Source organism: Rissa tridactyla, chromosome 4, assembly GCF_028500815.1.
Source record: "Rissa tridactyla isolate bRisTri1 chromosome 4, bRisTri1.patW.cur.20221130, whole genome shotgun sequence".
NCBI lineage: Eukaryota > Metazoa > Chordata > Aves > Charadriiformes > Laridae > Rissa > Rissa tridactyla.
Genome location: NC_071469.1, coordinates 76,877,121 through 76,889,447, shown reverse-complemented (window position 1 = coordinate 76,889,447; position 12,327 = coordinate 76,877,121). Strand labels below are relative to the sequence as shown.

Genomic DNA, 12,327 nt, shown 5'->3' with positions numbered 1-12,327 from the left:
AGTTGATATTGCTTGCACTGCACTTTTTAAAATAGGTCATGCTTGACTTTCCCATAATTTTAAAAGGAAATTACTGTATCAGAAGCATAGGATAACAACTTAATTTTTACACTGAAGAGTAGATGAATTTTTTTAGAGGTTCTTATCCTTTTTATAGCACTCCAAGTAGCTTCCAGTTATAAGAAACAAATAAAAAAGGTGACAGTAAATGGAATTTTTAAAAAATACTTCATGATGCTTGTATTGCTATGATGAGTCTGTTTGCATTTAATGATCTGTCATGTAATTAAAACAAATTAATATTGAAAATGATGTAAAATGGAGCCCTATCAAGCCACTTTTTCATATATTAATTTCCTTGTAATTGCAAAAGAAAACATACACCACAATTTTAGATTTTGTTGCTTTAAGTCATCACTGAGGTTGTTTTTGTTTTAATATTTTGTGGCAAAGATAATTCTTGGAAGTGGGTACTGGAAACTTTGTTTTACTTTTGTGCTTAGAATTCTTCCTCTGCTTACTGCTTTTGTGGAAAGATGCTTAGCAATTGATTTCTTAGAGATGGCTTCAGCATGGCTAGCCATTCAGTGTAAGTAATTGGCATCCTTGAGAATATGAATGAATCTGAATGTGGAATATCAAAGGTATATGACCAGTTGAGCATTGGTCGGTCAAGCGTCTCTTGAGGTATAAGAGCAAATACATTTTTCCAGCTTTTAAGGAAAGAATCTTAATCCTGTGGAGGAAAGAGTTGATATACTGCAAGGGGGGAAAATGTTTTATTCCTGCAAATATGTGAATGATATGTTTTACAAAAGGAATGTAACAAAAATGTAGTGTGACACGTTCTCTTCTTGGATGACTTTTACTTTGAGGTAAGAAGTTTTTCAGGTGATAGCTGTTCTGAGAAGCATTCCTCTGTGGCTGTAAAATTGATGTGGGTTGCAGAGCTAGAATGTTGATAACTTGATGCTAGTGGATGTGTGCAGAGATGTTTTGAATGGAGACTGAAGAAAAGCCCAAGCGGGTTCATTCCACTGTCTAAAACTTGCCCCATATTCCTTGTTTGCTTCTTGGATGTCAAGAATTGGAAATTATGCACCATTTAACTTTCAGATTGCATCTGGAATCTAGTACAGTAGCATACCCCTGGCTTTCAGAAAGCTGCACGTCTTGGGATTCTTAAAAGATACCTGTTTTGGATTAGAAGATCTACATGTATTGGGATCTTTTTGGATAAAAACTGGCAACGTGCTGATCAGGAGTTGCTATAGTTTGAACCCTCTTTTTCTAACACACCTGCTGTCAGATAAAGTGAAGTGTTCTTGTAAAAGCAATAAAATATGACAAATTCTTAAAAGCTTGGACAATAATAATATAATTCAGTGATCATCAAACTTTGGACTTTTTTTTATCGCAATGGTAAACAGGGAGTTACAGTTAGTTTTTGCTGTTAATACTGTCTTTTGTGGACTCTACAGTTCTTTAACTGTTATACCATTGTTCATTGTTTTGTATCAGCGCATCTTTCTTCATCTCCTCATTGAAGCCTTCCAACATGTGATAGCAGTGAAAGTACTCCAGGAAGTACAAATACTTTATTTGAAGCTGGAAGTGTAATCTGAGAAGCCATGAGTAAAGTTCTATATGCTGTGAAGAACAAGATTATCTTCCTTTTTTATTTTCTATTTAAAGTAAGAACAGTATCGGTTCTTGTGGCGGTTTAGGTCCTAAGGCAGGTTATAGATTAAAACATCTTAAGTATGTAAAGCAGTAGATGTTTCCAAATTTAGTTACAGTATGTTGCCCACTCACGGAGTGAAGCTTTTCCCAGTTGGATTTCTAAGGGCTTTTTAGTCCTGCAGTATCTACTTTACATCATAACTATTTGCCTAGTACAATAGAAGGTTTGATCCACAAGGTTGTGTTGTCTTAATCTAACTATCAAGGTGAGAATTTTAATTTGAGAATCTTCTTTCATTGCTCATCATTTCAGTGTTTTTTTGATGCAGATACATAAAGGAATAAGATTCTTTGTTCATAATATAATCATGAAGGTCCAGACCATGTAATAGTCAGGATATGAGCACATGCAAAACCTTGCACAAATCTTATATTTTGATTTCACTGGTTTTAGGGTAGGGAAATTACTTTAGACAAACTCTTCCTGCAAGTGTAGTTCTGTTGCAGCCTGTATAATGTCTTCATGAGCAATGTTTTAAAAGCCATTATTCCTCCTCTTCGTTCTTCCCTTTCACACTTCTTGCTACTTCAGAATTTGGAGGAATTATTTTTAAAGCAGTTTCTTCTTTAAAATTTGTGATAGATGTTATATTTCAATCAGAAAAGGCAATTAGTGTCCTCTAGTAGTAGTAAACCTGCCTTGTGGGGATTTTAGATTTTTTTTTTCAGGTTTTGATTCCTTGTTCTGTAGTATGCGGTTCAAAAATATACCCCAAAAATATATTCGTTTCATTTAGCCTAATGAGGCTAAGGACATGAAATTTAGAATCATGAGACGCTGGAAGTGGCCAGCAATAGGAAGCAGCTTTGTTGAGGGTGGTTTTTTTACTGAAATTAGTACTATAAAGTATTTATATGTTGCTATCCATTTCACGATGACAGATGTGGGGTTCAGATGCAGAATTTTTAATTTATTAAGCTATATGTAAAATGTCCGTAAATAAAATGGTGTCCACGTGCTAAGTGGCTAGTGAACATAAAGACTTTTACTTGCCTTTTCCTGTAAAAAAAACCTTGTGAAATAAAAAGGCAGAGACTAATGTCAGGGATTATGTTAGCATCTTTTTTGCAATCCATGCTTTTAATTTACACTAAGCATGTAAATTTATATTATTTTTTTTGCATTGTTAGACATTTGTGCTGGTATTCAATACCCACATTAACTTATGTTCAGCATAAAATATATTTCAGCCCTTTCACAGCTTTTCTTGCTCTAGGTTGCACTGCAAAGTTTAGTTAGTTTGCATCAACCTAAAAATTCAGCTACAATACTTACCAGCAGAAGTGCAACAGGATAACAGAGATGTGAAATGGCTGTAATCGCCATTAGAGTGATAATAAACATGGTGGCAGAAGTAAACAAAGTGTGAAAATGGAAACAAGGAATGAATGAGCAAAATTTACAGTCTCTAAAACACTTTAAGTTGTGAAAGCACTCCAGATAAAAATAATAATAATAAATAAAGTCCATTCAAACGAGGCAGGGAGGGGGGGATTTTGAAAATCCTTAAGTTGGTGGAAAATCAATTTCATAAAATATCCAAGTTACCTAAACCTTCTTGTGCATAGTATAGGCTTTAAAACGTACCGGGTTTTGTCATTTTCTGCAAGGCTTTTCTCTCTTTAAACCTTCTTGTGCATAGTATAGGCTTTAAAACGTACTGGGTTTTGTCATTTTCTGCAAGGCTTTTCTCTCTTTTTTTTTTTTTTTGCTTGACTGTAAGAGCAAGCTGTAATAAAAATGTATGTAATGCTTTATCAGCTATTTACGGAAGCGTATGTTTTAGTTATAAAGAAAGAGGAGGAGTTTGTCTCATCGTGACCTCTCTTTGTCTTTTCTTGGCAAAGAGTGAGGCTTCTCTTTGGTACTGTGTGGACTCCACACTTGAGCTGAGTTAGCTTTTGAACTTTTCATGTACTATAAATCTTAAGAGACAATAAAGTTAAAGTGCACGTCACTAGGTGGCACTGAAACATCGTTGTATGCCAAGTACAGTCTTGAGCTCTTCATCTGCGCTACTAGAGCTGCCTGGATTTGTAAGTGTCAGGGAAATTGTTTTATTGTTAAAGGGCATAGTGTAATATATTCATCTCCATCCCAGGCAGCCATTTAATGCCCTGAAACATGCCCTCTCACAGCTCTGGCCTGTTGACTATGCTTATTTGGTGTAATAATTAGCAGAATTTCTCACTAACAGCAATACTTACTAACACCTCACATTTTCCTCTGTTTTTGTACGTGATGGATTGTGCATTCTATGAATAAAGTTAAGGGGGTCACAGCCTAAGCCCTGTACAACACAGCTATTTTCTGCACAATAGTTCTGAATAGATATATATTAACTCCTTTTTAATCCCTGTGGTGTGTAATGCAAACAAATTTGAGTCTTTTTGTAATAGGCTATTGAAAACTTGTAAGCGCAGAACAGTTAACCTGTCAACTTAAAGAACAAGAAATTGAACGAGGAGCTATAGAAATTAGAATACACTGTCCTTTAACAACGGCATGCTTTAGGAGCCTGTTGTAATGCTTGATGAAGTTTGGTACAGATCGCTGTACTTTGTTCTAGAGGAACAAGTCTCATATGCATGTTAAAGGTGATCTTTCTGCCGTCGTGATGTTCAAGCGGTTACTCTGCTTAGTATGAAAATAGAGATGGGAAGCCTGAGTTCAACATCTCTTGCCTTTTTTTTTTTTTTTGCACTTTACTAGCTGGAAATGAGTGAGTATGTTGAAAATTATTCTGATGGAAATAAAAAGAAAAGGTCCTTGAATAAGTGCTGTGGTAGGGTTCCTTGTCATGTTTCTTTCCAAATGCAGTGGCAAGTATAGGTAGAGTTAAGGGTTCCCAAAATTATTAGGTAAAGGTAGGCTTTTTTTTAGTTAAACTCCTAAGTAAAATCTAATGAAATTCCTATATAATGAATTAATTCAAATAACAGTGATTTGAAGCATTTGTCATATGGAGGCTCAGCTCTGCATGGAGACCATCAAACCTTTAAACCTTAAATCTTCTAGTTTAGATGGGAACTGAAGTACATGTAGTGTTAAATGTTGATCATAAGCTCTTGCAGTTGTGTGATATTATTTCATTTTAAAATCTTCCCTTAGAGTAATTTTTTCTTATCCTACATTGTTCATGCTTTTTTCACCCAGCCTTTGAATTCTAGTTACCGCTGCAGCAATTCCATTGTAGAAGGGGAAGTAATACAGCATGTTAAGCCAGCAAATAAGAACAAAGGTGGCTGTGGCAGCTTTCTCTTAATGTCAGTTCCTTGCCCTCAGCCTTCCTTATTAATGCATCTGAGCTGCTGTCACTCAGATGGTTTTAACAGACATGCATGCTATGTGTCAAAAAAGGTGGCCTAGATTTTTGAATTTCACGTTGAGAGTACCCCAACATATAAAACCACTGTATCAAATTATCAAATGGTTGACTTGAGTCCTTGTAGATGTTCTGAAGGAAATTAAATTTATTTATTCTTGTCTTTGACATATGCTCTAAGGAAGCAAGAGAGTATGGAATTATAAGGTGTCTGCAATATTTTCATTTGGACAGAGACTTGCCTACGCATCTTTAATTTGATGGTAGTTTGGAACAATCCTTCTCTTTGTCAAGTGATACTTCCATATTAGGATTATTTTGTGTGTGTGTGTGTGCGTATATCTTTTTATAAAGTGTTTTTATGTCTCCTCACCATCCCTGTTCCTTCCCTTCTACTAAGTTACCTGTGGGCTTTTTGATGAAGTTCTTATATATCATATACAAATATTTACTTAAAAATATGGTCAGAGACTACTTGGTGCTGCTTCTTTATAGAGTCATTTAATGGATTCAATTTTGAATGTTACCACACAGTTGATTAAATATGTCTGTATTTTCCTATCAGCCTGGTACAGCCTTAGTTTCTGTTACGGATCAGTATGGCTGCCTCTCTCTTCCTTTGTTTAGACAACAAATCCAAGCCATTCTAGAATGAGTTAGTACTCTTTGTAGGAATTGTTTGTTTATTAAACTTGGCAATAGGAATATACAATAGTATAAGTCTAGGATTTTTTTTTTAGCAGAAGGGAGTAAGTAGAGTTATGTTGAAATCTGGAATGGTCCTCTCTCTGCCAACCTCTTTCATCTTCAGAAGTCCAGCCTGTATTTGAGAATAGTGTGGAGAAGGGAAGAGATGATTTTTAAATAGGCTTGTCACTACTGTACTATTTCACATTCACAAAGTGCAGACAGTGACAGCAGCAGGACTATTTAGACTCTTAGACCAGTTAAAAGTATATGGGGAGAAAAGACAGACAAAAGGTTCCCTGAACAAATGTACGCAGAAGACTTAAGAAATATTTTTTGCGCGTGTCCGTTTTAGTTTAGTGACCGTTTTAGTTGAGTAGTGCTGCTATGGAAAATTATACCTGATCATTGCAAGTGAGGGAAAAAGTTAACAAGAAATAAGGTCTGTGTATGCAAGTAATAAAAATGAAAACTGGAAAAATAAGTATTAGCCTTTGCAAGAGTCAGGATTGCTTTATTACAACAGCATTATTTGAAAAAGCGACAGTTCTTAACTTTGCTCAACAAATGTGTTCTTAAGCAAAATGTTGATTTGTATTATGAAATTTGCCTTGGTGTGATAGAAAGGAAATGGCTTAACAGATATATTTCTTTCATAGCAGATCAGTGCTCTCTTGTATTTTACCTCTTAGTATACCCTAAGCTTATTCTTTGAATTTTGCAAAGTCAGTTTAAGAATAAAATGTGGGTGAAAGAAAATTGAATAGTCCTTTAGCCGTGGTTCTTTAACTGTATGATAGTACTGTAAATGTTTAAGTACTATGAAATACAGATCCTGACAAACTCTTGTCTTAAGTTTGTATGAGTTGTGAGGCTGAAGAGAATTTCTAACACCAGCTTTAGGAGGTCACTAAAATATGTTCTTACAGAAGTAGACCAGGGTCTCCTGATTCACTGACCGCTGGTGACTGGCAAAATGATGAATCAAAACCAAACTGAGGAATAAGATGCATCTGCTGCCTCCAGTTTATTTGGTTAGGCTGTATGTGCAGAACTTCTTAAGGAAATATGGATGATTCACTGTAGTCTGCTGGTCTAAACAGTTTGGGAACCGCTGAACTAAAATGTGTCATTTAGAAAAACATACAAACTTTATGTGAAAAAGAATTCCCATGATGAAGAATTCATCTGCTGCAGTGGTTAATTATCCCTTCTTTTAAATTGTGCTCCCTGTTTCTGGTCTGAACTTGCCTAACCTTCTTTCAGACCCTAAATTTTTCTAATCAACATTTTAGTTGTCTGCCAACTAAAATGTCAAATGTTAGCTTTCTTTTCTCCACGTGGCTTATTCCAGAGGCTGTGAACAAAACAAAACCTTCAAACTAAACAAAATTGTTTGAATCGTTCACTTTGTTTACATTGTTCGCTATAAGCTTTTTTCTTTAAATAATTTTTGTTACAAAAAAACCCCTCTCCTTTCAGCAGATCCGATATAGCAATATCCTTCTTGAACTTAGATGCCAAAATTCAACAGTGGTTCATTAATAGCTTTCTTATTATGCAGTTGAGGCAACTACTGCAGTTTATTGGTTTTGTAAGTGAGTGTTATCATTTGACCAATGGTGTAGTTTATGCAAAATTGGGAAATTATTATGTTATAAATACAAAAAAGGTCAGTGCATTTATTACACAGGTTACTCTTATAAATGTGTAAAATGTTACAAACTGCACTTTTTGCCGCTGAAGTCTTGTACAAATGTTGATACATATGTTAAATTTATGTACATACTGTGATCTGTAATTTTTATGTCCTTGGAAATAATTTGTAAAAAATGATGCAACTGTATCAACATTGTTCTCCTGTGTAGCTTCAAAAATAACATCTCAATGGTTGTGCTGTTTTGGAAATACGTTGACAATTTATATGACAGCAAATTTGTTGTAACCATGATAACAAATCAGTGAGAGTTGCCTTTAAATTGTTTTGGGGAGAGGAAATTGCACAAAGCTTCTGCTCAGAGGCTCCTCTAGTGTGAGAAATGTTTGAAGGAAAATCTGTGTTTATCATGTCCTTGAAAAGGACCGATCACAAAGATTGAAGCGCAGAGGCAGGAAGCAAGGTGCTGCTTCTACAGCTGAACCTCAGGGGACCTAGCCTACCCCTTCCTTCTCTGTGTTCTCTCTGCAGTATTGTTGTTAATTGTGGCATATACTCTCAAGAATTATCTTGTAAATACCTCCTTTAAAATCCATCAGCTCTGTATCTGGTGAAATGTGACTAACAAAAGAAGAGCGTTCCTGGAATACATTTCCTTTAATCTGTAAGGCTTTCAGCCATCTTCCTGTCTTTTCATTCTGGAGTGAAGAATACAGTTAAATAATCAAATATGATGTCGTGGAAGGCTGCAGAGGTGTTCAGATTTCACCAAGTGTTCCAAACTTGGAAGTGCTTTTATACTTTCATAGTGTTTATTCTGCTAATAAAATCTCTGGAAAATAATTTAATTCTGTTTAAAAAAAATATCCAGAGTCAACAATTTTGTAATGGCATACGAAGATGTTCAAATACTATGTAATGGGCATGACAGTTACAGTATGTGAAATTTAATGCTCTAGCTCTGTATTGATCTTCCTTGTAGCCGATTGCATGGCACAGGCATTTGCACTTAGCACCTGCTCTTTCTACATTAACACTATCTTCAAGAGTGTTATCAAGGGGGCTCTGGAAACCACACTTGATGCTAAGCTTAAGTATTTTAGGAAATATCTATATTTTTTCAAGTATCTGTTTTATTTTCACTTTACTTCTGATGGTTGTTTCTTCTGGGTGATGATTTAACACCTAAAATCACCTCCCCCCCTGCCCCCCCATTGTGTTTGTTTTTTTTTTAAATATCCTTATTACACATCGGATACGTTACCTATCAAAATAGATGTAGACCAGAAATCCTGCAAGGCTCAGTATTTTCTGGAAATGATGAAAAGCTGCAAGAAAATTAATTGCATCTTTGATCTTGCTGGTGGTTCTGGAAAACTGTATTAGCGTGACCTGCTTATGTGCGTGTGTTTGAAAATTCTTTGTCTGTCTACATCTACAGAAGTTATAAGCCTGTCGCAAAGGTTCTGAATATGCATCTCAAGCTGTGTCAGCCCTTGGTTTTCATTCTGGAAGTCCTGGATTCAGTCTCTGGTTGTTGGTCAGCGTGTGTGCTCATACTTTGCTACACTGATTACAACCTTCACTTGGGTGTAATATTTACTATTCCTGATGGCAGATATATGATGCTTTCCAAAATGTTGTAGTGGTTCGTAATGGTTTTTTCAGTTTCCTTGGGCCATTCAAGGACAAGCAGCACCGTGTCGGTGTATTTCTTATTCATAACCGTGGTGTGCAGCTCCTAAGGCTGTACAGCTCTTGTGCCTTACACTTGGTTATGGACTTCAGGAGGAGTTAGGCAACATCAGTAACTTCTTAGTGTCATTAGAATGTGAGAAGTCTACAGACAGCAATGCCAAACATACCCTTGTTTCAACATTAACCCTTGTTATAATCTATGGTTTTGTTTTATTTTTTTAAATCTTTATTGAATCTTTTCTGTGTTAAAGGATTGGTTCTTAGTATTTCACAACTGATAAACCCACTTGGTTTTTTGTGACTGAGCATATAGGGGTATTTTTGCTACTTCATGCAGAATCAACTATTGATGACAGTCGCTAAGGTTTCTATTTGCTGGGTCTTTGAAGGTGACCTGATTAAGAACTACTGGGTTAAGAACTATTAGGTTAAGAAATCTGGTTTCAGGCAACTATTGGCTATTTCTCAGTGAAACTGTGCAAAGAAGGGCATGCAGAAACGCCCCAGTGTCTGTCTCTATTCCTTGTGATTCACAAACATGTTGACCTAAAAGTATTCACTGTTTTAAATGTTTTCTTATGTGCGTGTATGCTTGTGTCCATATGTGTAAGAAGGAAACTGAAGAACTGGAGATCTGACTGCAACTCAATCACTATTTTCAAACAAAGTTTGAATGTACTTACTTCTCACCTGACACAGGTGAGAAGTGATCCATTTACCATCTGGTACCTGTTGGAAGAGGGTGCACAAGTGATAGAGGGAACAAGAAATGGATGATGGTGTCAAGATGCTTGCAGTGATGGTAGAAGTTTATTGAGAGGTATACTAAGGAGGCTTGGGGGCATTTTGTCAGCCAGAAGCGGCTGTGTGTGAACAACTTATCATTTCAGATTTTTATTATGGTTACTTAAAGTGCTAATCCACGTGTGACAAATCTACACTCAGCTGGGTGAGAAAATTGCCAGTTCTGTTCCATTAACAGCCACTGGCCGAAGGAACAATGTTTCTGTAGGTTAAAACAACAATTAAGGGGCCCTTAACGTGTCAAGGTGGGGAGAGAGGGGATACTGGTAGCAGAGACATTTCTCACACATTGCTAAGCTGCTTCGATGCATAAATTAACTCTCAGTTCAGTTAAGTATATTGTGCATATGCATGACTGCCTGCGTGTGTATGTGAACCAAATCTGGGCCTGCTGATTTATGAGAAAGGGTAAGAGAGGTTGAAATTAGTAAGCAAAGGCAAACAGGACCTTTGCAGGAAGGAATATCAAACAGTCTTTTAGACAGCTGCTCAGTTACAAATGCAGGTGTTAGACCCGAGGTCTTTGCATTACAGTAGATGGGTTTTTTATTTTTTTTATTTTTTTTTTAATGACCAGATCACTTGAACTGCATCCTATTACTTCTGTAACTGGACTGATTTGTTCAGTGGGAGAGCAAGATGCACAATGGTTATAGTAAATAACCAGCATACTTTATTGAAGTATTGTTAGGTAATTGATTTATCAGCTATTAAATATTGTTAGAGAGTCATAGATAACTTTAATATGAATTTTATATAATAAAAATGCAAGATTTTTTCCTTAATATGAAAATTATTCTGGCATATAGTATTGGGGAGATGGGGGGGAAGCTGTAGTATGCGAAGTGTGGTACAGTATGATCATATGTATGCCAGTATTTTTGACATGCTGGATTATAGAAAGAATGTAGCGGACACATGGCTTTTGGTAAGACTTGAGTGTAATGAAGGGTAACCTGGAAATATAACTTTTTCATGTGAGTAAATGGTGCTGTAAAATTGGCCAGTCCCTTAAGATCTTTTCATGAATGGAGTTTACAGAAATAATTTGAAGAAAAAAATTTCTGAAATCTAATATTTGTGATAATGGCAAAATAAAAGTTGTAATAGTGCATTTAGAATGTATTTTTTATTACTCTGTGTTCATTTCTGACATAACAGGTTTTAGTGAGCCACTTGAATGATCTTGGTTGCTATGAAGTTTTAATAGCTAACACTTGGAAAGCCTTCTAGTTTAAACAAATGTCAACTTCAAAATCCCATTCCTGCCTTAAGAAACAATCACAAATTCTGTGTGAATTTTTTTAAATTTTATTTTTAAAAACGTGTGAAAGAAAGTTAGGAGGCAAGGTTATGGAAGTTCCTGTAAAGTGATGGCTTTCTTCTAGATGGGGTCCTAGTATTGTGTCACAAAATTTTTACTATATAAAGTATTTAATCTTCCTCCTTTATAAAGCCATTGAACTCTCACTTCAGAGCACTAGCCCTCTTCATGCATGACTTGAAAGAAATCCACTTTTTATTATAGTTGATTAAAAAAAAATGACGAAAGAGAAACACAGGCCATAATACACATTCTTATGTGAGGAAAGAGGTAATATAAAGGAGTGATTTTTGGAAAACCAAAGGTTTGCATCTGAATCTGTGATTCAGATCTTTCTTTCATGACAATGTGCATTTTCAGAGTGCCTTGCTAAGCCTGATAACCTTTTGGAAAACAAAAGACTATTGGGAAAAACAGCATTGTAGATGGAAATGATACTTTCTTATGCTTTGAATAGAGGCCCTTTTTTTGGGAGCTGCCCCAGAAATTTCTGCGAACACACTGAAAACAAAAACAGTTGAGCCTGTGTCTTACTGGTTCTGGTCCTGAGTCAGTATTTTCAAAATAGTAAAAACTGCAGCAGGCAGTTAGCCTCCTTTTTAGGACAAAAAAAGGGCCAATGTTTTAAGAACTTGTAATAAAAGGAGTTAAGGCAGAAGGGCTTTTGAAAGCTGTGAGTGGAGATGCTGTTTCAAAGCTGGTAGGCCTTCCTTTTGCACTCTCTTCTCCAGCAGTATATTGTTGCCTCCTTTAGTCCCAATAAGATGATTTGTCAGATCTAAACATGAGATAATTAAAGATCAGCCTAGATAAAATGTTCAGCTTTCTTTTACCTCTCTGCTGTAAGATTGCTGGGGTTAAAAATGAGGTGTGTTTTCAGTCTTTGCTTTATTAAAAAAAATTTTAAAATCATTGACCTGATGAAATTAAGGTAACATTAGATGGGACTTTAGGTCACTGTAACATAAGTCAAGTAGTGAATCGGAAAATTCAGTTATTTTGCAGGGAAGGGTGTATACGAGTACGTAGAACTGTTTTACTTGTTGTGGTGTCTTCTCTGCATCAGGCAACCACCAGCTTGCCTGAAA

The 12,327-nt window shown here is 35.9% G+C and overlaps 1 protein-coding gene across 6 annotated transcripts in view; it reads left to right on the top strand.

Annotated features, from left to right (window-relative positions):
* Positions 1-12,327, top strand: part of FTO (FTO alpha-ketoglutarate dependent dioxygenase) — a 249,992-nt gene that overhangs the window by 29,473 nt on the left and 208,192 nt on the right. The gene's annotated exons all lie outside the window — the stretch shown is intronic.